Below are 24,722 nucleotides of genomic sequence, written 5' to 3' on the forward strand. Positions count from 1 at the left end.
ATGAAATTCATCAAAAATCATTATGGTTGTCCCAGAACTTAAAAACGAGTAAACGTGTGGTGTGTATGCCCTTCTGTTACGTAATTTCAACAAATCAGTTACCTATCTGTGCACTGAAGATCAGACTAGAAACATAACCATTTAAAAGATGCCTTTTAAACAGAAAACACAGTTGTATTGTGATGTTTACTGGAAATGTAATACAAAGTCAACAGAAAGTAGGAAATGTTCAGGTTCCCAGCTCACACCCGATTTAATTAATTTCGGCAATCCAAGCGTGTGATTATTCACAACACGAGCACTGTCTAACAGAAAGACACTTAGCGAGCCTACAGTTATATCCACTGTAGAGCTGCTCATCTGTATTGATACACTCGCTCTGCTGGTTAGGAAATGCCCGCCATGATGTACTGAGGATGGTTTGGTATGATGCCTGTGGAATCTCCCTCTGTCAGTGAACAGTGCGGCCCTGTCTGTGCAAGCCCATGCTCCTCCGGCTCACCATTTGTGATAATTAAAATGTTCAGCAGTTCAGATTTGATCTCCCTGACACATCGAGGGGAAGCTGTGAAAAATACAATTTTCCCTGGGAAGACGTCTGAGGAGGGAAAGCAGCAGAAACAAATGTGTTTCATCAGGGAAAAGACATCCTGGAGATGCTATTCAAAACAATTCCATTTGACAGAGTTTTCCATTATCATCTGAGACGGAGCGCACAGGGAGGCGAGGGACAATCCCAAAATAATTGCATAAGGCATAAAGATGTATACAATAAAGACAATGGCGACTTTTATAAGGACAGCTTTTCTTTTTGTCATGATTGTTTAGGTTCAAAAGATTCACTTATTCTAATTACAGTTTATATGCTTCTTCTAATTTGTATAATTAGTAACTCGACCTTAGATTTAAATTTGATTCAGTCCTGTCGACATAGAGCCTAAAATATATTTAACACCGGGAGAGGTTACCTAAAACTCATAAAAAGAAGTAAGCTTAAAAGAGTAACCTGGGGAAGTCAGGGACACCCCCAACATGTGTCGGATGCAGCATCAGATGAGACTGAGAGATACCCTGCTTAATGATTCATGACAGAGGCGTCAGAACCAGAGTGATTCTGCTGAACCGAGCGAGACGGTACCCTTGAGTCCACTGGCAGGAGAGCACAAGGGGAATGCATTAATGCAGTATTGATCACAGTGACATTACTATCAGTGAGACCAACAGAAGGTTGCAGTCCCTCACTCTGACTTTACCGTATTTGTCCACCTCTCCAACACTGAGAGGGAAAAGATGTAAAACATCATCATTAAACCTCTGTGAGCAGTTTAAATAATGAGCAGAAGTAAAAAATACTTAAAGGTCCCATGTCATGCTTTTCCGGTTATTACCCGTCCCCTTGTGTGTTATGAAGGTTTTTATGCATGTAAACGGTCTGCAGAGTCACAAACCCTCAAAGTACACCCTGTAGCGAGTAAAACTCTAACACAGAAAAGACCTGCCTATGCTGCCCCAGAACGCCTCGTTGGAGATTTCTCATTTTCCATTTTTTTCTTCCTGGTCCCTGTGACGTAACAACGACACAAATGGACCAATCCGCGGAGCCGTTACGTTACGTCCACGGAGACGTTACGTCCCCGGAGACGTTACGTCGGACCAATCCGCGGACTTCCTCACACGCACACACTCAATCTTTTCTCAGCTGCAGCTCCGGGGATTTCTCAGACTGAGACGGCGGGACGCGGCCAGGCTTTGTGTGTGTGTGTGTGTGTGTGTGTGTGTGTGTGTGTGTGTGTGTGTGTGCTCGGGCTGGTTTCGGGGTGGGTTTTGCTGTGTCTCGTGGGCTCGGTGAGACAGCGATCCATTTAGTAAATTAATTCAAGAGTAAAATATGCGATGAAGCCGTCTATGCTTGTGATTGAAGGGTTGCTACCACAGAATTGTCTTAAACCCTTTTTACGATGTCTAAAAATGTATTGTCTCCACACACTTGTGGTACTCCTGCTTCCAATGAAATCTTCCTTTTCATTGTTTTTCTCTTTTCTTTTTTTTTTAATTACATTATTCCTGGTATTTACATTCAATGGCATGTCAATCATAGCAACACATTCTGTGTGTCCCAGAACCCCTGAATCAGAGTCGATTAGGTTGTCAGACAGACTTGTAGATGAGTCTTGGGAAATGTGAAGTCTTCCTAGCAAGTAGCAAAATCTTTATGATGTGTTTGAGTTCATTTGCCTTCCATGACATCGCACGTCATGCAATGTGACTATGGCGTAAGTCCCATCACAGGTAAAACCCAATTATAGTATCCAAAAGACATCAATTGAAGGTAAGAATAAAGCAACGTTTTTGTGGCAAAGTTACCATAGCTGCAATGCGTAGATTGAGCTAAACACAGGTTTGTTTAATTGTGGGATACGACAGGGTTGGGTAGAGAAAGAATGCGTGTTTATCCTGTTGGCTCCGTCGTACCTGAAATACTTTGTGAGTATATCTTGGCCCTGTGTTGTATTTTTTCACCTATTGTTTTTTAATGGTTCTAAAGAGGATTGTTTTTTTATTTGTGCTGTCAAGCTAGAAAGATATACATGCTTGTCATGTGATGTGAGCCTAAACTTCAGTCACTCACCCGCTGGAGGAAACACAAACTGTTGTTGGTACAGATCAGTTATGAAACAGGAGTGGTTTGGATCATTAGTCGTGCTGAGGGGGAGTCCCTGTGCCAGATGTGCTGTGCCTCTGGTTCAGCTGCGGGACACACACATCACAACATTAACTCACACTCTGACGGCAGCTCTTTATTGCTCATCACTGAGAGTAATTATCTCTGTCCTCCTGGAAAACACTGTGGGAACTCACTTAGGATAAAAGGGTGAATCCTCATTAATGTTGAGATAAAAAGCTGTTCCTGCCATAATATCACGTCCGAACAGGACACAGCACCCGAACACAACAGTAGTTCACTATCGGACCTCCTACTTTATGGAAAGTGGTTTTGTGCTATGTTTTTTAATATTACAAGGGATTTCATACAAGCGTTTTTTTGGGTGCTGCTAACAAATTCTACGTTTGTTTGAATCTTTAATATAAATGTTCTTTCATTCTGTCATGCTGTTAATCTTTGGTTTATTCGAAATTCAAATAATAATTCCAAAACAATCTTAAAATATATTTTAAGATCATGTTTATTCCTCTGATTGGTCTGTACATTGCTGTTTGTGTTCTTCTAATTAATGTCTACAGTGTGTGCCTATTGAGCCATTTTGAGCGACGTGTCAAGCCCCGATCTAGCCCCTCTCTCTCACTGTCAAAGTGAATGGTTGCTGTAAAAACTACACTGCGCATGCTCCGAGTATTTTTCTATTCAATATGTGCGGCAAAAAAATAATCACCATAGGGGCACTGTGCTGACATACCTCCAAAACGTCATCTCATAATTCAGAGAGCTGATTGGCTGTAAGTATGTGTGCCGCAAAAATAGTATTGTTTGTGAAGAGGAGACGAAAGAGAGCAGCGTGTAGCGATTCAAATCAGTAAAACGGAAAGAAAATGAATGAAGTTGACCATTTACTGCAGCTTTGGTAAGTTCATTTGATGTCATATCTTTTTTTGATCTTCTGTGTGTTGCCTACACTGTAAAACCCGACAAGTTAGTAGAACTCAAATGTTTTGTTGAAACCGATTACATCGAAATGTTTGAGTACCTTAACTTAAATGTTTTAAGTTAAAGTATAATCTTATCAATTGTGTTCTATTTACTAGTAATTTTTAAGTGACAGAAATATGTTGTTTTAAGTTAAAGAAATATGGATATATTAAAGGTCCCATTTCATGCTTTTCCGGTTATTACCCGTCCCCTTGTGTGTTATGAAGGTTTTTATGCATGTAAACGGTATGCAGAGTCAAAATCCTCAAAGTACACCCTGTAGTGAGTAAAACTCTAACACAATACCTCCCCCAAACGCCTAGTTGAAGATACGTCACTGTCCATTGATTCTTCCGGGTAACTCATGATGTCATGCGTTACCCGGAACCAAATGGACCAATCCGTGGAGCCGTTACGTTACGTCCGCGGAGCCGTTACGTTAAGCCCCCGCTGATTGGTTCAAATTGACCAATCCACGGACTTCCTCACACACACACTCAGTGCATGCAGCTCCGCTGATCTCTCCTCCCTGGCTGAAGGCTGATAACAGACAGTTGGGATCGCGGCGAAATTCTCTCTGCAGACCCATTCTCACAGCGTTTATCAACCTTTTTCTTACTCAATATCGAGCCACACTTATTGTTTTTACTTCGGCTGTGACTTTGTGTGTGCTCACGATGAGTTTGGCTGTGTTTCGCTGTCGCTAAACAAGGAAACCACACCTCCACGGAGCTCAGCGCGATTCACAACGTCCCGACCAATCACCCCCACCTCACTATCCATTAGACCATCACTATGCCTGAGTTGCCTGAGTTGGATGACATTCCTGACATTAATTTGAACTCTGCATAGTTTAATATCTCTACATAAAGTTAAACTGACTTACTAAATGAACTAAGTTGAGAATCTGGTTGTGACCATGGCAGGCTGACCATGGTTGACCATGGTGGACCATGGTTTCCGGAGTTGACATTGTGACCACGGTAGGCTGAACATGGTTGACCATGGTAGACCATGGTTTCTTCCCCATGGTACTGTGACCATCATGGTATTTTGTGGTCAACCATGGTATTACCATGGTTGGCAATGGAATACCATGGTGACCATGGTCAACCATGGTTACGTTTCGCAGGGGATGGGACCTTTAAGTTATTTAAACTAAGAATTTTTGTTAACACTCTACAAAAAAGATCAAGTATCTTTCACTTAAACATTTTCATATCTCTTCAACTAGCTATTTTGTTAGAACAGTAGATATGAAAATCAGGTAGATTTAACTTAAATATTTGTATTATCTCTAAACCCCAATATGAATTACAATGTTCAATTGAGTAGTACTCAAAACGGAATGTCGAATACTTAAAACGTTTTCTTGAAACCGATTACATCGAAATGTTTAGGTAACTTGTAGTGGCAATTTCTTGTGTTACCTTATATGCTAAATCCAAATGCTTCTCAAAGCATTTTCTAACACTACTGTACCATTTCCTGATATATGCTGTTTTCTGTGCATACTCTAATGAGGGTTATTATTCTTAAGCGCTTCAAGGCCACAGAGCTGATTTGGCAGACTATGTTGAAACTACTCCTCTTCACACAAAGTTTGAACTTCCATATTCTGATAACCATTATACTTTCTACAGCTCAAGGACACAGGTGTCTAATAACAATAGGAGACATCCGTGTGAAAGCAGATTTGTGAGGCGTTCCGCCTAGCTACACAAAAACTCTGTCTGCCCGCCCTATCTTGTATATAAGCTTTGCTATTCTGTGACTATTGCGCACACTCCTGCAGACTATCCTATACTCTGTGAGACCTGTGCCTTCGAGGCGCCTCGAATAAAGAACCAGAAAGACAACTCTGTTTGTTTCACCAGTTTATTGATTGATCATTTTAATTGTATATCTCCACAGTATTGACTAGGTCTAAGATTTCCATAACAAACTGTAACTCAAAATCCCTAAATTAACATTTTGAGTAAACATTAAAAAGCACTTTAAAACTGACAATTTAAATGCAAATTACTGTTTCATTAAGTGACACACACTTTACCAAACAATATATATCAATTATAGCAAATAACCAACTTTTAAATACAAAATAAATTAAACAGTGCTAAGGCCTTGACAAATATCCAGATATTTTTTTTTTACCAGGAAAGGTTCTAATTCTTAATTTACTACATGGACCATAAACACACAATAGAGTGCCACAGTGATGAGTCCTAAATCCCGGAAGTAAACTCCTTCCGGTTCCTTTGACAAAAAGCAATGCCATTTCTCCATAGGATTTTGGAAAATAGCTCGAAATAAGGTCTGTGGTTGACACATTTAAGAGACAGATCACCCTTTCATAATTTTCGAATCATAAATCAAATCGATAGATTTATGATTCGAAAATTATAAAAGTAGGGTAGACATGTGGAGATTATCCGACTGAACGAAACCTTATTTGGAGCTATTTTCCAAAATCCTATGCAGAAAATGCATTGCTTTTTTGTCGATGGAACCCACGCGCAGCTTACTTCCGGGTTTAAGGATGCGTCACTGTGGCACTCTATACGTATAAAATAATGTATGGGAAACGGTCCTTCAACTGGAAGCTGAACAGTAACACATTTTTCAATGAACAGATTTAAAGCAGCAGGATGTAAACAGAAGTGTGTGTGTGCGTGCGTGCGTGCGTGCGTGCGTGCGTGCGTGTGTGTGTGCGTGTGTGTGTGTGTGTGTGTGTGTGTGTGTGTTGGCCAAGTCTTTCGGGTAACTCAGATGGAGGGCAAAGATCAGTGCAAAAAGATGGATGAATGCGTCAGCCAGTGTGGGGAATTCCATAACTTTGTCCCCCTTTATGATATATATACAGCGATCTTCTCTGGGCAGAAGAGCGTGGCATTTGTCGACCTGGCACTGATCAGGAGAAGTCAGACCGCGACGTAATCTATTTCTGGATCCTCAGAAACCTGGAGTCATCCTCATGCAGAAATCCAGGCAGACCACGGAGTGGAGCAGCACGTCGGCTATGGACGTCACCTTGATCCTTGAGTGCGAAAACATATCTTTGTTTTACTTTGGATGCTAAACAGTAGCCACACAACAATTTATATTACAAGGTCTCTTCCATGACTGAAGAGATTACCATTTTGAAGCAATTGAGTCGTCTGCGATCCCACCTGTATCTCATTAGCGCAACAACAAGGTGAAATAACATTAACACTGCTGTTCCCTCCCCAAACACAAGTATCTCAATAATAAATCTAAATCTATCAGGCTGACCCCCTGCCCCCCAACACACACACACAGAAAATCCACTCTAGTATGATAATAAACACCAAGAGTCTTAACCGACTCACCTGGAGGTCATAGGCGGTAAAGAGCTGAACTTCAGACACTTCGCCTTTGCGTGCCGCCTTCTTCCTGAACAAGCTCAACAGCATGCCGATCCAACTCCGCGTAAAAGTGGTTCCTCAGGTTGAGGTTTGTGCACTCTGCACAAATCTGACAAAATATATAGGCTATTGCTCTGCTGGATTGATTGATATTGTGACCTCGGGATGAGTGTTTGTGTTTTCCTTATATCCCCCCCCCCCCCCTTCTCTCTATCGCAGTGGTTCCCGACCTTGGGGGGGCGCCAAAGATCGCAGGGGGTGCGCCAGGCCTCAGATAATTTGAGGCCAAATATCATATTTAGATTTTTGTTTTGTTTTTTTTAACATATAATTGTAACGCAATACATGATTGTTACTAAAAGCCTTGTCTATACATTACAATAAAATATAAAAAATAATTGATAAATTAATTTGAATACAAATTCAAGTTAGTAGCTATAGACAGAAATGTATAATTTTTTTCTTTAATATAAATGTTTCCTCTGCGCGTTAAGTGTCCAAACCAGGCTTTTCTGGATAAGCGCATTTTTAAAACATAGTCATTGTCCATGCCGGTTTAATTTGTCACAGTTGCTCCGATCAGATCGGTCTCCTCCATTTTGTAGATTATTTACGACTTTTGAATCCACATAAACACATCGGCAAAATCCGGCTTACTTTGAGCATGTGTTTTAAACAGTTTAATCCCTTTGTGAATTGTTTCCACTTGCGCCGTCCTTTAATTTCTTCATACAGCGGGAATCCAAATGATTTAATCCGGAGACCAATAACAATCAAAGTCACTCCAATAGTGCTCCTTAATTACGCTTTCATCCTCCTTTAACAAAACCACATTCATCCAGTTTATCACAGTAGTTGTAGCATTTTGAGACTTTGAAACTTTAATTACCGCTGTTGCGCCCCCAACCCCCCCCCCCCATGTGTGTGTGTGTGTGTGTGTGTGTGTGTGTGTGTGTGTGTGGGGGGGGGGGGGTCGCAACTTCCAACAGGAGTCATTTGGGGGGGCTCTTGGGAAAAAAAGGTTGGGAACCACTGTTCTAGAGTACCCTGGAACCGAGGGGAACTCTGAAAGAATACGCCCATTTGCTGCAAATCAATATATGATTGGTTGATCAAACTGTCAGTCCAAACGTAAGCTCTCATTCAGTGCAATGGCCAGGGCATTCTATCAAGGATGTAGGTTGAACCCTTAGCAAAAAAATCTATAAAATCCTATCTATAGCATGTTATAGAACATAGCCGTACTTGTAAGCCATGCTAAAGAATTCTATAGAACACTATAGAAATCTCTAGATCATTATGTAGAATACTATACATTTGTACTTTTATATAAACTTCTATAATTAGAACTATAAAAATCTAAAGAATTCTATAGGACAGAACCGACTCATGACATATCTGTAGAAATCTATAGAAATCTGTAGAAATCTATAGCATTCAAAGAAAACATGCATGACATTTTCTCTCTGATGCAACCTATACTAAATTCTATAGAATTCTATAGAATAATATAAAACTTGTCTTTAAATTGGAATAGAGAAAATCATACATAATTTTGTGGAACTGAGCTGCTTTGCAAAAGCTGTACGGGTAGATCCCTTTGAAATCTTTACAACTGTATACTGGATTATGTGCCCAATTAAATGTATGTAATATCTAAACAAGTTTCTATGATACAGTATTCTATAGAATTCTATTGAGAAAAACAGTGATCCACAACATTTTATGAAACACATTTAATAATCTGTAGATTTTTTATATCATTCTACACTGTAAAAAAAAAGAAGTTTTTTCACAGAAATGTACTGTATTATTTTACAGACCTCTCTTGTTTTTCTATATTACATGTAAATACCATAACAACACAGTAAATTACTTTTATTTAAAATAAATAAAGGTTTTATTCTGTAAATTGGTTTGATGAGAAATTATAGTTTTTTTTACAGGATAATTCCATTGTTTAATTGTCTTGAAAATTAAATTACATTGAATTCTATGTAAAAACACATAAAATACACATAATTTTACTGCATGTAAAATGAAGGCAACTTTATTTTTTTTGTTGCAGTAAAACCTTAAATTTAATGTTACAAAATGTAAAAAAACTAAAAATAACTGTATTCTGTACTGTTGTAGAATAAAAATAAATCTTATTATAAAACATCTCTAAAATGTTAAATAAATGTATAAATCTTCACCAAAAATGTAATATATTGCAGAAATACCCCAAAATGATTTTGAGTAAATAAATTAGTTTTCATAGTAAACTAGTATAGTTAACTGTAAAAAAAAAAGTGTCAAATAGAAAAACATAAAATGTATGTAAAAAGCTACGGCACTTGAAATGGAATCCAGCCATACAACGACAGACAAGACCAGCAGAATTGGAATGAGTCCAAAACACTCCTGATTGGTTAATATAAACGTTATCGGAAAAACCTGCCAATGAGCACTGTCCGCGCCTTTCAATCCAATTTGAAACTTCCACGTCAGTTTGGCTCTACTGCGGAGCTACAGCTGTCTGTATGTCTGCTCACGAGTTTATGGACTAATATCGGGAGAGTTTTACATCTACACGTTAAATATGAGCATCGGGACGTCAACAGAGAACAGAAGACTTGAGATCTGGTGAGTCCTGCAACTGTAATGAATGTTTAATTGTGTATTTAAGGTTACGTTTCTTCTTCTAGTTCAGTGAGTTTTGAGTGATGAGACATATACTTTAAGGAAATCTGTGGAATCTCAGCTTTCATATGATACGTTTGTGCACATAGCATGAAGTAAAAAAGTTCGCTTTTGCCAGTGCTAAAGTAGCGTTAGCCCCATTAGCTGTTACACTTGTGTTTAGTTAAAAATCGTTAATATCGTCAGTTAGCTGAGTTTCTTCCCGTTAAGTGGGTAAGCATCATTAATAGGTTGTTACATTTTAAGAAGTCCTGAGATGCTGTTTCTTGCAAGGTGTCCCACCTGCGGGACAATCAGGCTTTACAGGTTAACAAGGTGGCTGCTAATGTTAGCTTACAGCTTATTGCAGTGCTTCCGCCACCCTCTCGTCTCCAATGCGGGACGATTACACATAAACGTGCAGCAGGGTGTCACAGTGTTGTCGCCAATCTTATTGTAAAGTTTCACAGCTTTTTTACTGCGGGATCAAGTTTGTCAATGTTCAGTAGCCAACAGCTATCATAGCATAAACTGCTGACCACTAACGTTTGGCTAACTTGCTAGTTAGCTCTGCTCTATATATTACAAGCTAACATGACTAGCTAATGTAATGTGTGTACTAAAATAGTAGTTGTATTACTACATCATACATGCTTGGTCCAAATATCTGCTAAAATTATTATTTTTAACAAAATTATTATTAAAGTATCTTTATTTGTTTGCATTTCTATCACACTTGGCATAAACTATTTTAGTTCATCAATTAGTACGGGAGAATTAAAATAATGATTTGTGGCAATCAAAAACAATGTATTTATTTAAAGAAACACTCAGCCATGCATGAAATAACATGGGTAAAAAATGATCCATATTATTTTCCTATGTTGTGCCTTAGAAGTGTAGTGATACAAACATGATTTTTATTAAAAAAGTAAGAAAGGAAAGATCCATCCATCCATCCATCTTCTCCCGCTTATCCGTGGTCGGGTCGCGGAGGTAGCAGTTCCAGCAGAGAGCCCCAAACTTACTTTAGTTGAGTAAAGTTGGAACGATATTGGCAGATTCGGATTTCACGGATCAATAAGTCATGAACAAAACGTTGTTCAGACACAAATTACGTCTCCTAAGTACCGTGGTAAGGTTGACAACAAACTACAATCACATGTTGATAAAAAAAAGCCAATATGCGCCGTCCTCCGAGCTGGACACATTCAATTGGTCTCTTTCCGCAGCCGGAGAAGAAACGAGTGCTCAGGGACCGTCTGCAAAGTGCAACTCCGAAAAAAGAGAATACAATAATATTCAATCACTTCACTATTATACAGTATATTTCTACCAAACTCACTACACATATCAATAGTCTCCTGTTTGTCATACTACAGCAGAGAGTTTGGAAGAATATGGTTTTGATTAATTTTGGTGAATATTTATAATGTAAAATCCTCAATAAATATGGCATCATCTTCAATAACGTTACTATTATACAGTATATTTCTCCCAAACTCACTACACACATCAATAGTGTCCTGTTGGTCATACTACAGCAGAGAGTTTGGAAGAATGTGCTTTTGATTAATTTTGGTGAATATTTATAATGTAAAATCCTCAATAAATAGGCTATGGCATCATCTTCAATAACGTTACTATTATACAGTATATTTCTACCAAACTCACTACACACATCAATAGTGTCCTGGTGGTCATACTACAGCAGAGAGTTTGGAAGAATATGGTTTTGATTAATTTTGGTGAATATTTATAATGTAAAATCCTCAATAAATATGGCATCATCTTCAATAACGTTACTATTATACAGTATATTTCTCCCAAACTCACTACACATATCAATAGTGTCCTGTTGGTCATACTACAGCAGAGAGTTTGGGAGAATGTGCTTTTGATTAATTTTGGTGAATATTTATAATGTAAAATCTTCAATAAATATGGCATCATCTTCAATAACGTTACTATTATACAGTATATTTCTACCAAACTCACTACACACATCAATAGTGTCCTGTTGGTCATACTACAGCAGAGAGTTTGGAAGAATGTGCTTTTGATTAATTTTGGTGAATATTTATAATGTAAAATCTCCAATAAATATGGCATCATCTTCAATAACGTTACTATTGTACAGTATATTTCTCCCAAAATCACTACACACATCAATAGTGTCCTGTTGGTCATACTACAGCAGAGAGTTTGGAAGAATGTGCTTTTGATTAATTTTGGTGAATATTTATAATGTAAAATCTTCAATAAATATGGCATCATCTTCAATAACGTTACTATTATACAGTATATTTCTCCCAAACTCACTACACACATCAATAGTGTCCTGTTGGTCATACTACAGCAGAGAGTTTGGAAGAATGTGCTTTTGATTAATTTTGGTGAATATTTATAATGTAAAATCTTCAATAAATATAATATAATCTTCAATATCTTCACTATTATACAGTGGAGTGCTACCAAACTCACCTCAGACATTAATGGTCTCTAACTTGCTACACTACAAAAGTGTATTTGAAAACGTATTTTAATGGTCGTTATGTTATTTTAAAAATAAAGTGTATTGTTAAGTATAAGTTACTGTCAAACAGGAGACCCCTTAATTTTAACCAGAAGCTATTGAAATTTAACTCAAAAGAAGATCTCCTATTTATTCATAACCATTGCACTGTTTTATTGTTCTTTCATTAATTAACTTACAGACTGAATATATACATGGTATCACCTACATCAAAGCAAGATCCATCAAAAGTAGAACAGTCTTTTAATCATCAATAAACTAGACATCACACACATTGATATATACATATATATGTTACACATTGTATATATAAATTAAGACATGAAACAACTTGTTCATTAGCTATGAAACAGTAAAATAAAGTTAAAATTGAAAAAAAAAACATTTCAGGCTTTTCACCTATCTTACTGTACAATATTAATGAACAAATCTACAATGTAATGTCTGACATGGAAAACATCATGAACATCTGTGACTAATTTAATCTGTAAAGGAAAATATATTTAACATCTTAATTAAGAATATAAAAATTTAAAACTATGGACAGGTGATTATTAATCATTACTTCAGTTGCCCAAAATCTTTAGCAAAGCTTTTTTCTGGATTTTTGTTTGTTTTGTACAAAATTCAGCTTTCATTTTGCCGAATTGAAATCACTGGCTGGGCTGGATTTCCCCCCACATGCCGTTTATAAGCGCACTAGTTCTATTGTGGTAGTTCTAACTACAAGCCTTACCTCCCCAAATCCTGGTACCTCTGGTAAAAGTTACACAAACTCTTACATAGCCTCTTTAGTTAGGGATGATACACAACACACAATACCACGGGGTATCTTTTTTTGGTATTAGTGCAGCAGTCATTCCGAGGCACTGCGTGTGAAACCATCTTCCACAAGTTTCACACTGAATCTACATGGGGATAAATACAAGAAAGATATTAAGAAAATGTCAAGTTTAGGACACTTGTAAAGCAGGCATATTCATTTATATTTTATAGAGATTATACTTTTTTTTTTAATATAAATACTTGTTGTTATTCAGGTTTCTCTGTACTGTGCTAAAACTTTAACAAATTATAAGAAAAACAAAAGGAAACCTGTAATGCATAAAAATATACAAAATGTCATTACTTTTATGTTATTCCTGAAATCTAACTCCAGATGATCTACATATTATCTATTATTCAGATTATCTTCTGGAGTTTCAAAACAATTCATCATTTATTCTCACCCAAACAGCATCAACAGCAGTTGTGGGCAGGTCCTCAATTCCACAGAAGGAACACAAGTCATCCTTTGAAACTGAAAAAATAACAGGTGTATTACTGTTCAATTTACAGGAAGGGATCCATATATTCATTTCATATTTTTGGCTAATACCTGATCCTTTGAGAATTTCTTCTGCCATGTCTCTTCGTAGATTTTGAAGAGATTGTTTTGATGAGTTGATGTGAAACGTCTGTGGTATTTTCGGAAATTCCTTCACTGTCATCTTGGCCATCTGGACAGATGGTAAAAATAACATGACGTTATGACGTGTGTTTGAATTTCCCTTTAAAATAAAATGCTTTATTATTAATGAACACAACATGTTGCATTGAATCACCTGCATGACAAAGGATCCACAACTGGTGGCATCTTTCTGGAAGGTGTGGGTTATCTTTCCAGGCTGCCATTTAATGCTCACCCAGTCCTCTTTTCCCAGTCTGTTCCGGCGCATCTTGAAATACTCTCTATAGAACAATAGGAACATTTTTTACATTTGCGCTTGCGCTTTGCCTTTACCAAATGTGCGTTTAACCAATGTATTTCCTGTAGTATTATTTTATATTACCCAAATTTGTAACCAGCCTTTCTGGAGTCCTCAACTTCATTTGACCCTTGCAGAGGATCAACCACATAAATGTGGTTTGAAAGGGCATGGAGGTACTGTTTTAAAAAGTAGCATACCGTATAATTAAACCAAACCTTTTTCAATATGTCAGCAGTAACAATAATGTATCAGCTTTTCTTCAAAAATGAAAAACAAAGTTAACTAATAGATTCATATTATTAAAATCCCTTCAACTTTTTAGAAAAGCTATTAAAAGTAATACTAAAATAATAACTACCCATTTTAAATGTGTATATTTAAAGACTTAAAAGTATTGAAATAATTAAAGATGTCAGATCAGATGAAAGAAAGTTGCACAATTTGGGGTCAGAAGACTCAAATCTTTAGTGGAGAAGTAGCGACCACCAATGACAAATGGTTGAATGAGTACTTATTTTGGACTACATTTTATATTGTTTCCCTATGATATAGATGAAGAACTTGAAGAAATTAAAACTAAAAGAAGCATTTTTAAATCAATCATGAGGCAAAGATGCATTTCCAAAATGGGGCTGCATGAGATACACATTTTAGTCTTAACTCTGTCACAGTATATGAGTAATGTATTACAAAAAAATAATGCATGCTGTAAAAAAAACATACATGCTGTAAAAGCAGCTACAGTATAGCTGTATACTCACCACAAACTTCCAGTGCACATTTCTTATATTGACAAATCCAATGGCTCCATCATATAGATCAAATGTGACCTGAAAAAATTAGGGAATATGTAAACACAAGTGTTATTTTCTATAATATACAGGTGCAAAACAATAATTTCATTTACACAGTATTAATTTATTATTTTTCTCAACAGGAACAAGAAAAAAAGGGAAGCTTATATTCTAAATGTATTCGTTAAAAACAACACAAATGGCTCCAAAAACGACATACATGATTATAATAACGCTGGAAGGTGCCTGTAGACACAGTTCAGTCTCCTTTCTCAAGCCTACAATACTAAAGGGATGAAAATACTTTGAACAATCAGTTTTACTCACCTTTTTTAGCTCTTGCCTGGCCATCTGCTCTCGTGTGCCGTGTAGGATTACACCCATGGTGTAGTGATCCAGGTGGTATAGACGGCCAGCATTATCCTTCAGGTTGAGGATGCCTCTAATGTAACATTCTATTACCTTTTGGATAAATTGTAGGGGAAATAATCATACAAAAATGCCAGCTAATATAGAGGCCAAAGTCGGTTTTAATCACATCATTGTCAGATCATTTTAGAATGGATCAATTATGCAAAACCTTTGCTAAAACTGGTCTATCTAAAGATGGACTGGCCTAACAATTTACTTGGATATCATTTTGTGTAGCACAAATTACATACTTTTTGTCAACAATTGAATCATTAACATATGGCTTATGTGAGATGAGCAGTCCGGTACAGCATAAGTTTTAATAAATACTTGCCTCGCCTATGATGAGTTCATCAGGTCTCAAACTCTGAAATTCTCTGTGCCTCAGGGTGAAATTATGCTTCTCTTCAGCATGTCTTACAACAGCCACAACAACTTCAGTTGGTTTGCATGTCCAAAGGGCATCAACCTAAAATGAAATGAACAATGGTATCATAATAACTTCGTACAGCATTTGCCATTAATTCAATTTTAAATACTTTTAATGCACATTATACTTTCCTTACATTTCATTATTTTAGATTTTGTACGTTTTCTATGAAAGATTGCCTCATGCTAAAACGTTTTTAATGCTTTCTTAACATTGTTTTTATAGCTCGAAGAATTGCTTACTTGTCAAATTAATTTGTATCTGTTTAAAGCATACATTTTAATATAGAAAAACAATACCTCTGTTGCAGGCTTGGATCCTTTACTTGTGGGGTCATTGCTGCTGTTCTTCACATCTGTGCTGCTCTGAATATCTTCGCCAGTGTTCACAGTTAACTTTGCTCTTTTTGGAACTGGAAGAATGTCTGGAGTGGTGTAATATTTGGAGCTGGCAGTGCGAGGCTTTACTCCATCTCTCTTTGCCCAACCTTCCTTGGATTGACTGATGTCTCTTGGTAGCAATGTTTTGAGGAGTAACTGCTCAGATAAGTGATGTGCCATTATGTGTTCTCTGTACCTCCCCTGTAGAGAGCCATACATTTTTCTGATGTATGTCGCTGGCCTCAGTCGTCTCTGCTTTTTTAGAATAGAATGTTTGACTATTCCAAACCATCTCTCCACATGGCAGTTTGTGTCCCTTGTTTTACTTTCTTAACCCTTGTGCCCTCCTTGGGCATTTTTTTACATTTTTCCTGACTTTTTTTTTTGATTTGGTGATCATTTCAGCTGTGTTACAGCTTTTGGCATGGATTTTTGCAAGAAGTCTTCTTTTGAGTAACATTTTTGAAATCCAATGTCGTTTACTCTTACATGTTTTGTATACTCTCGTGATGCATTTTGCACCCTCTGGACCCCTTCCTGGCAAAAATGTACACGCCCACAAAAACTGCAATTAAATTATCATACATCAACATTCAATAATTTTCAGGATTTTAACCCTTTAAACGCCTGTTTCATTATTTGAATTATTTCATTTCTCTCAAAAATGCCTCATTGACTTCCATTCAAACCACATTTTTTGATCTCACTGCCATTGCAATATAAAACCATGCATTTTGTAATGTCAGCATTTCATTTAGAAGAAAAGTAGTGATATTTGATATTTCTACTCTATTCCAACAGATTAAACCATTTTCCCACTGTAGTCCGATGCATGAAATTCTTACATTTTTGCCAGTTATATTATGGAACCGTGTGACTAACAGGGGGCCCCGAGAGTGGTGTGTGTGTGTATGTGTGTGTGTGTGTGTGTGTGTGTGTGTGTGTGTGTGTGTGTGTGTGTGTGTGTGTGTGTGTGTGTGTGTGTGTGTGTGTGTGTGTGTGTGTGTGTGTGTGTGTGTGTGTGTGTGTGTGTGTGTGTGTGTGTGTGTGTGTGTGTGTGTGTGTGTGTGTGTGTGTGTGTGTGTGTGTGTGTGTGTGTGTGTGTGTGTGTGTGTGTGTGTCATTTCCAGCAGCAGACCAGCAGGTCCTGCAGCATGTGACCTGGTGCTCTCTCAGGTGATAGAACAACTATTTTTTAGGCCTGTGCACAACCAGCACACACCTCTCCTCCCTCTCCCTGTGTGTCTGTGAGAATCTGTAAGCATGCACGGATCATTTCATGGGTAAAAAAAGGCCATCTTTTGAGGGATGTGTTTGATGTGTCTTTGAAGAGCTGCTTGATTACAACTGTTAGTGTGTTTATGCACCTGGCTGCCAAATAGAAACATGCAGTTTGACCAAGGGCTTATTTCATTAGTGAGCAGAGAAGGAGAAAGACCTGGAGCAAAGAGAATAGGAACTAAAATGAAGAAGCATGTCAGTGCAGAAGAGACTTCAGAAATAATCTTGTAGCCTTCTTCTGCCAGCGAGCTTCAGGACTCATCTGAAGAAGACACAAGGTTCGAGTGGGGTCTGACACAGAATGCTCTCTGGTGTCCAGCATTTCATCAACTCTCTGCTGTAGTATGACCACCAGAAGACTATTGATGTGTGTAGTGAGTTTGGTAGAAATATAGTGTATAATAGTAACGTTATTGAAGATGATGCCATATTTATTGAAGATTTTACATTATAAATATTCACCAAAATTAATCAAAAGAACATTCTTCCAAACTCTCTGCTGTAGTATGACCAACAGGACACTATTGATGTGTGTAGTGAGTTTGGTAGAAATATACTGTATAATAGTAACGTTATTGAAGATGATGCCATATTTATTGAATATTTTACATTATAATTATTCACCAAAATTAATCAAAAGAACATTCTTCCAAACTCTCTGCTGTAGTATGACCAACAGGACACTATTGATGTGTGTAGTGAGTTTGGTAGAAATATACTGTATAATAGTAACGTTATTGAAGATGATGCCATATTTATTGAATATTTTACATTATAATTATTCACCAAAATTAATCAAAAGCACATTCTTCCAAACTCTCTGCTGTAGTATGACCAACAGGACACTACTGATATGTGTAGTGAGTTTGGGAGAAATATACTGTACACTAGTAACGTTATTGAAGATGATGCCATATTTATTGAAGATTTTACATTATAAATATTCACCTAAATTAATCAAAACCATATTCTTCCAAACTCTCTGCTGTGGTATGACCACCAGGAGACTATTGATGTGTGTAGTGAGTTTGGTAGAAATATACTGTATAATAGTAACGTTATTGAAGATGATGCCATATTTATTGAAGATTTTACATTATAAATATTCACCAAAATTAATCAAAACCATATTCTTCCAAACTCTCTGCTGTAGTATGACCACCAGGAGACTATTGATGTGTGTAGTGAGTTTGGGAGAAATATACTGTATAATAGTAACGTTATTGAAGATGATGCCATATTTATTGAATATTTTACATTATAATTATTCACCAAAATTAATCAAAAGCACATTCTTCCAAACTCTCTGCTGTAGTATGACCAACAGGACACTATTGATGTGTGTAGTGAGTTTGGTAGAAATATACTGTATAATAGTAACGTTATTGAAGATGATGCCATATTTATTGAATATTTTACATTATAATTATTCACCAAAATTAATCAAAAGCACATTCTTCCAAACTCTCTGCTGTAGTATGACCAACAGGACACTATTGATGTGTGTAGTGAGTTTGGTAGAAATATACTGTATAATAGTAACGTTATTGAAGATGATGCCATATTTATTGAAGATTTTACATTATAAATATTCACCAAAATTAATCAAAACCATATTCTTCCAAACTCTCTGCTGTAGTATGACCAACAGGACACTACTGATATGTGTAGTGAGTTTGGGAGAAATATACTGTACACTAGTAACGTTATTGAAGATGATGCCATATTTATTGAATATTTTACATTATAAATATTCACCTAAATTAATCAAAACCATATTCTTCTAAACTCTCTGCTGTAGTATGACCACCAGGAGACTATTGATGTGTGTAGTGAGTTTGGTAGAAATATACTGTATAATAGTAACGTTATTGAAGATGATGCCATATTTATTGAAGATTTTACATGATAATTATTCACCAAAATTAATCAAAAGCACATTCTTCCAAACTCTCTGCTGTAGTATGACCAACAGGACACTATTGATACGTGTAGTGAGTTTGGGAGAAATATACTGTACACTAGGAACGTTATTGAAGATGATGCCATATTTATTGAAGATTTTACATTATAAATATTCACCTAAATTAATCAAAACCATATTCTTCCAAACTCTCTGCTGTAGTATGACCACCAGGAGACTATTGATGTGTGTAGTGAGTTTGGTAGAAATATACTGTACACTAGTAACGTTATTGAATATTATTGTATTCTCTTTTTTCGGAGTTGCACTTTGCAGACGGTCCCTGAGCACTCGTTTCTTCTCCGGCTGCAGATAGAGACCAATTGAATGTGTCCAGTTTGGAGGACAGCATGTATTGGCTTTTTTGGATCAAAATGTGATTGTAGTTCGTTGTCAACCTTACCACGGTACTTATGAGACGTAATTTGTGTGTGTACAACGTTTTGTTCATGAGTTATTGATCCGTGAAATCCGAATCTGCCAATATCGTTCCAACTTTACTCTACTACTTACTTTTCCCTGGCCACATCAACCAGCTCTGACTGGGGGATCCCAAGGCGCTCCCAGGCCAGCGAAGAGATATAATCCCTCCACCTGGTTCTAGGTCTACCCCTTGGTCTCTTCCCAGCTGGACGTGCCTGGAACACCTCCCTAGTGAGGCGCCCAGGTGGCATCCTAACTAGGTGCCCGAACCACCTCAACTGGCTCCTTTCGACGCGAAGGAGGAAAGATAAAAATTTGAATTGGTGTTGATCAAAAACAGGTTAATTGAGGAATACCTGGAATCCTGGAATTAATTTATTGCAAAGATATTTACAATTTAAACTAATTTGGGTCACTTTTGACGCATGTTGGTTGTATGTTGTGTAACAAAGGGTTACCATGACAGCTGTGATTTTCACTCTTTTGACAGAGCACCAGTGGACAGTGAAGACTATGGAAGAGAAGATGTGATGGCTTTGTGTGGAAAGCTGCTCTCATCAGTCTCTCCAGGCAGCACCCAGCTATTCTTCCATCTTGCAGATGAAAAGACTTTGATATGTGAGTAATAACTAACTTGTGTCTAACATAATATTGAATGTCAGTGTTTCCCCTAGGTTTACTGCTGATATATTTTTGTAATCCTCTGTAGCAGAGAGAGGAGCTTTGGATTATTGTTATTGAGGAATGCATCAGTGTTTCTTAGGGTCAAAAACACTAAACTCAACTTAAAATGAAAGCGTTTAGTTTATTTAATAAAAGAGCTCATGTTCAATGTGAAAAGTGACCGTAGATATAGATTAGTTGCAATTTGGTGCTATATATAATTATTTTTTTTTAAACACCTTGAATTTCAGTGGGGGGGGCACGGGGCTCCATTGGCGGGGCGCAGCTCCCCTCCAAGACAATGGTAGGGGAAGCACTGAATGTGGTTTAGTAAAGTATTTCAAAATACCCCACATTGTATAGGACAATCAGACCTTGTTCAACTAAGATCATCAGACAATTGTTTTGTTTTTGAGGTACAGCCGCAGCAGAGTCTGAGTTTGAAGAAAACCCTACAATTTTATTTAGTGTTGTTTAATCAATCAATATTTACTGCTCGAATCTTATTGTAAAGGGACATTATGCAGATTTAATCACCTGAAGATGAAAATATAGATTCAGCTATATGTACCATTTTACGGAAATAGACTGTTAGTGGTATTGACCGAAGCTCTGCAGCTGTAGCTAGGGGCTGCTAATGAAAACTCAAGTGCTCAATTGGTTGGTTTTTCTTTTTTATTAAGAATTGACCAAGCCTATCTTCCTCTTCGAAAATCCCAGTTGTACTTCGCTATCACGCAGCGCCTTGGAGGGTGCGTTTAATGGTTCCCACCCTCAACATATTTATGGACTAGGTCATGTTAGACAAGCAATCCAGTGGTTCATTTTAGGGTAAGCTCCACAATTTTTTTATTTTATGTATTCACCTTAAGAGAAAGGGATTTCAGAAACAAGTCGCACAAGTTTGGCTCGAGGTAAAATTAACAAAAGGTAACTGTTGTTACCCCTTCTAAACTTATGAAAAAAAAAATATATATGAACGACTCTTTATAGAGTCACGTCCACACAGCTTTAAAGTTGTAGGAAGCTGAAGCATTACATTCATGCCAACAGCTAGTTGTCATTTCTAAGGTATTAGAAAGTTGGTGTTCTGGAAGGTTTAGCTTAGGATCAATGCCCTTGGGATGCTCTCAATAGCTGTTTTACAATTTTGTGTGTGTTTTGTGTAACCCTGCTTCAAAGGTCCATCATACAAGATGTAGGGCAGGGCTATTCAACTACACATTCAGTTGGGCCAGATTTTATAACTACAAAATTCAGCTGGGCCAAACATTCAGCGGCCTGTAAAAAGCGGGTAGTGACACATTTTAAACCAACAAATATTACTGCGATGAAAAACATGCAATTTTTATTCATTGTTCATTTAATAAAAGGTACGTCAAAAAGTGCATAAAAAACAACAAATTAGCATTAATTTAACAGAATCTGAAAAAAAAGTGCACAGTTGTAGCATTACATTTGTTTGCTTTCGAAGTCAAATATTCAGGTTATTTTTTTTGAACCAGGCACATCACAAAGTGCATTTACTGAATACAATAATAGCAGTCTTAATAAATGTCCTCACATACAAAGAAAACAGCTAAAGAGCTCCAATGCAACACAAAGAGGTAGTACTGTAGCAATACTATTTTTTCACTTTTCAAGTAATAACAAAAAAATCATACGTTTTGGTCACATTTGACCCAGACACATTACAAAGTGCATTTAAATTAATACAAAAAGAACTGTCAAACCTTCAGTGCACAAACCCATACAGATGGAGCGATTCATTTCGGACAGTTTGAAACGCGAGGGCCGTGATTGGTACGTGATCTGCCCTCGCTCAAGGGAAAACCTCCAGCTTGACTTGAGACCACCCCCGTGATAGATAAATGTATTTATAATGAAGCCAGCTGCAATGAATCATTGATCCACCAGGAGGTGCAGTGGGGTTCCACACTGGAGCTCATGTGAAATAAAGTGAGATACAGTACGCTGGATGTACAGCGGAACTTTGTTAAGATCCATATGTCACGGATATCATACTCTGTGCTAAATAAGAGACATGTAATCATTTACAAAACATCAACATGTTGTTATTTAACAAAATAATTTTGTTATTCGAAAAAAACGAACGGGAGGAAATGCAGCCCGGCTCTCGATTTTTAATCCTAATTTAATCATCATCTTCACCACGATCATTTATGTTTATGTTCGCCGAATTGACATGAAATCACTGACACATATGAATATACTGTATTCAACTTCATTAAAACGTTATTAACGTGCCTAAACTCAGTAATTCACCAAAAATATGTATATTTTAATGGAGTTTCGTCGGTCGATCAGGATCCCAAAGTGTAGCGGAGGGATCCTCATCTGGATGAAGGGTGTTATTTTCCCCATAAAGAACAAGTCGCTGCAAATTATCCCGCTTATTACATGGCCACATTCTCAACAAAGTAACGATTGGCTCCCAATATTAATTGAAATGCTTTTATGGATTTAGAAAATGTTTTTATTGATTTAAAAAATAGTTGTATGTATTGATTTAAATTCACATGCATCCGCTAAGAAAAATAGTCCGTTGTTACAGTTTTTTAAACAGTCTGAATGAAACGGCAGCTCTCAGCTGTGTATTTACACAACTAATGGCCCATCAACCACAGCTCTCTCCCCCCCTCCCCCCCTGATCTTTCTTCTCCAGCAGCTAAATTAACAGTAGGTTACTCTGAGTGACCATAGACTGTATGTGACAAGCTTACAGTTAGTGACGTAACAACACCATAAAAGCTGGTGGGTTGAAAGCAATACGGGAGGTAAAAATAACTACAATAATTGTGACTTATTTATTGTGGCTTTTATGTTTTTAGGTATAAAATGTTATGTAATTCAGGCTTATAGTTCACCCTTCTCTAAAAGCCTTCAACAATGACAATATTCATTGTAATTTAATAAATCCTTCCAACACATATTGTAAAAAATAGCCTACTGTAAGTTAAGAAATCATTTCAATATGTACATCTTCTGATGTAACAACAATAACATTATAAATAGTAACATAGCTGAACACGGTATTGCACATTTAGCTTTGAGTGTTACTGACCTGAGATGTTTTTATTACATGAATTAAGGTGACTGAGGCTTTTTAACATACAGGGATGCAAACTCATCAGGTATGAAAAAGGTGACAAGGATCCGAGCCCCCGGCTCCCCCACCCCACGGAATGACAGAGGATTTTAGCAGTCAGAACAACTAAAGCAGCAGTGTTAATAATAACAGAAACGCCAAAGAGTCACATAATAGAAATATATAAAAGCATTTATTTCAAATTGTGGAGCAGTCAGTTTATAATTTTGGCAGCACTGTTGAGCATTTTGAAAATGTATTTTCAGGCCTCTGTGCAAGGCTTAAGTCTTTTTATCTTTATAGCCACATGGTGTAAAGTAACTAAGTTCATAAACTCAACAAGTACTATACTTGGGCACAATTTTGAGATACTTGTACTTTATTTAAGTATTTCAATGTTTTGCTACTTTGTTCTTCTACTCCACTACAGTTCAGAGGTACATGGTGTACTTTGACTCCACTACTACATGTATTTAATACCTTTAGTTACTTCACAGATCTGGATTAATTAAGTGAAATATAATCAAGTGTTAAATCAGACTTTAGTTCCACCTGGAGTAAATCCACAAGCTACCCTGCAGTATACAGTCATTCAAACTAGCTGCACCTTTAGCAGCTTTGAGAACACTTTCATGATCAATCATTATAAAACATATCATATCTATTATTCTGAAATGGACCAATCTGCACAATGACTACTTTTACTGTCGCTACTTTCACTATATTTTGATGATAATACTTTTCTACTTTTACTTGAGGAACATTTTGAATGCAGGACTTTTACTGTAACAGAGTATTCCTACACTCTGGGACTATTACTTTTACTCAAGTACAAGATCTGAGTACTTCTACTTTTACTCAAGTACAATATATATACTTATACCACCTCTGTTTATAGCCTATGAAAAAAACTATTAGAAATAGAAGGCTAAAGCTAACGTTAGCAGATAGTGACAATGTATGCTAGCTAGCTAGCTCAACGATTCCTTAAATAATATTGCCACAGAAAAACTTTTCAGTTCACATCACGCTCTGCCGCTCCGACAGGGAGCTCTGCTCTGAACACCTGAACGGCCCGTTCTAACAGCTGTTCACCAGCGGTCCAGTCTGTGCCACAGTGACTCCGGACGCACAGTTAATATTAACGAATGCACCCGTAGGTAATGTAGCTGCTGAAGCTAGACCATCATCTCGGAGCAGCAGAGCCTTATTATACATCCATGAGCAGAGCCGACAGGCAGGAAGACTCGTGCACACAGCTCGTACTTCATTATAATATATAAAA

The 24,722-nt window shown here is 37.1% G+C and overlaps 1 protein-coding gene and 1 long non-coding RNA gene across 5 annotated transcripts in view; one reads left to right on the forward strand and one right to left on the reverse strand.

Moving 5' to 3' along the window:
* Positions 1-9,497: 9,497 nt before the first annotated feature.
* LOC307035683 (uncharacterized protein) overlaps positions 9,498-24,722 on the forward strand; it is a 43,476-nt gene continuing 28,251 nt past the window's right edge. For 3 of the 4 annotated variants that reach the window (XM_079675311.1, XM_079675312.1, XM_079675313.1), the window contains exons 1-2: positions 9,498-9,660; positions 20,156-20,283. The gene's annotated coding sequence lies outside the window, so the exon portion shown is untranslated. The remainder of the gene's footprint in view (positions 9,661-20,155; positions 20,284-24,722) is intronic. The other variant, XM_079675314.1, reaches the window with a different exon arrangement.
* Positions 12,361-13,515, reverse strand: LOC307047489. Its single transcript, XR_013810443.1, has 2 exons — positions 13,462-13,515; positions 12,361-13,140 (listed from the first exon to the last, which is right to left on the reverse strand). It is a non-coding gene; the product is annotated as an uncharacterized lncRNA (long non-coding RNA).

This window comes from Notothenia rossii, assembly GCF_949606895.1.
Source record: "Notothenia rossii genome assembly, chromosome: 1".
NCBI classification, from domain to species: Eukaryota; Metazoa; Chordata; class Actinopteri; order Perciformes; family Nototheniidae; genus Notothenia; species Notothenia rossii.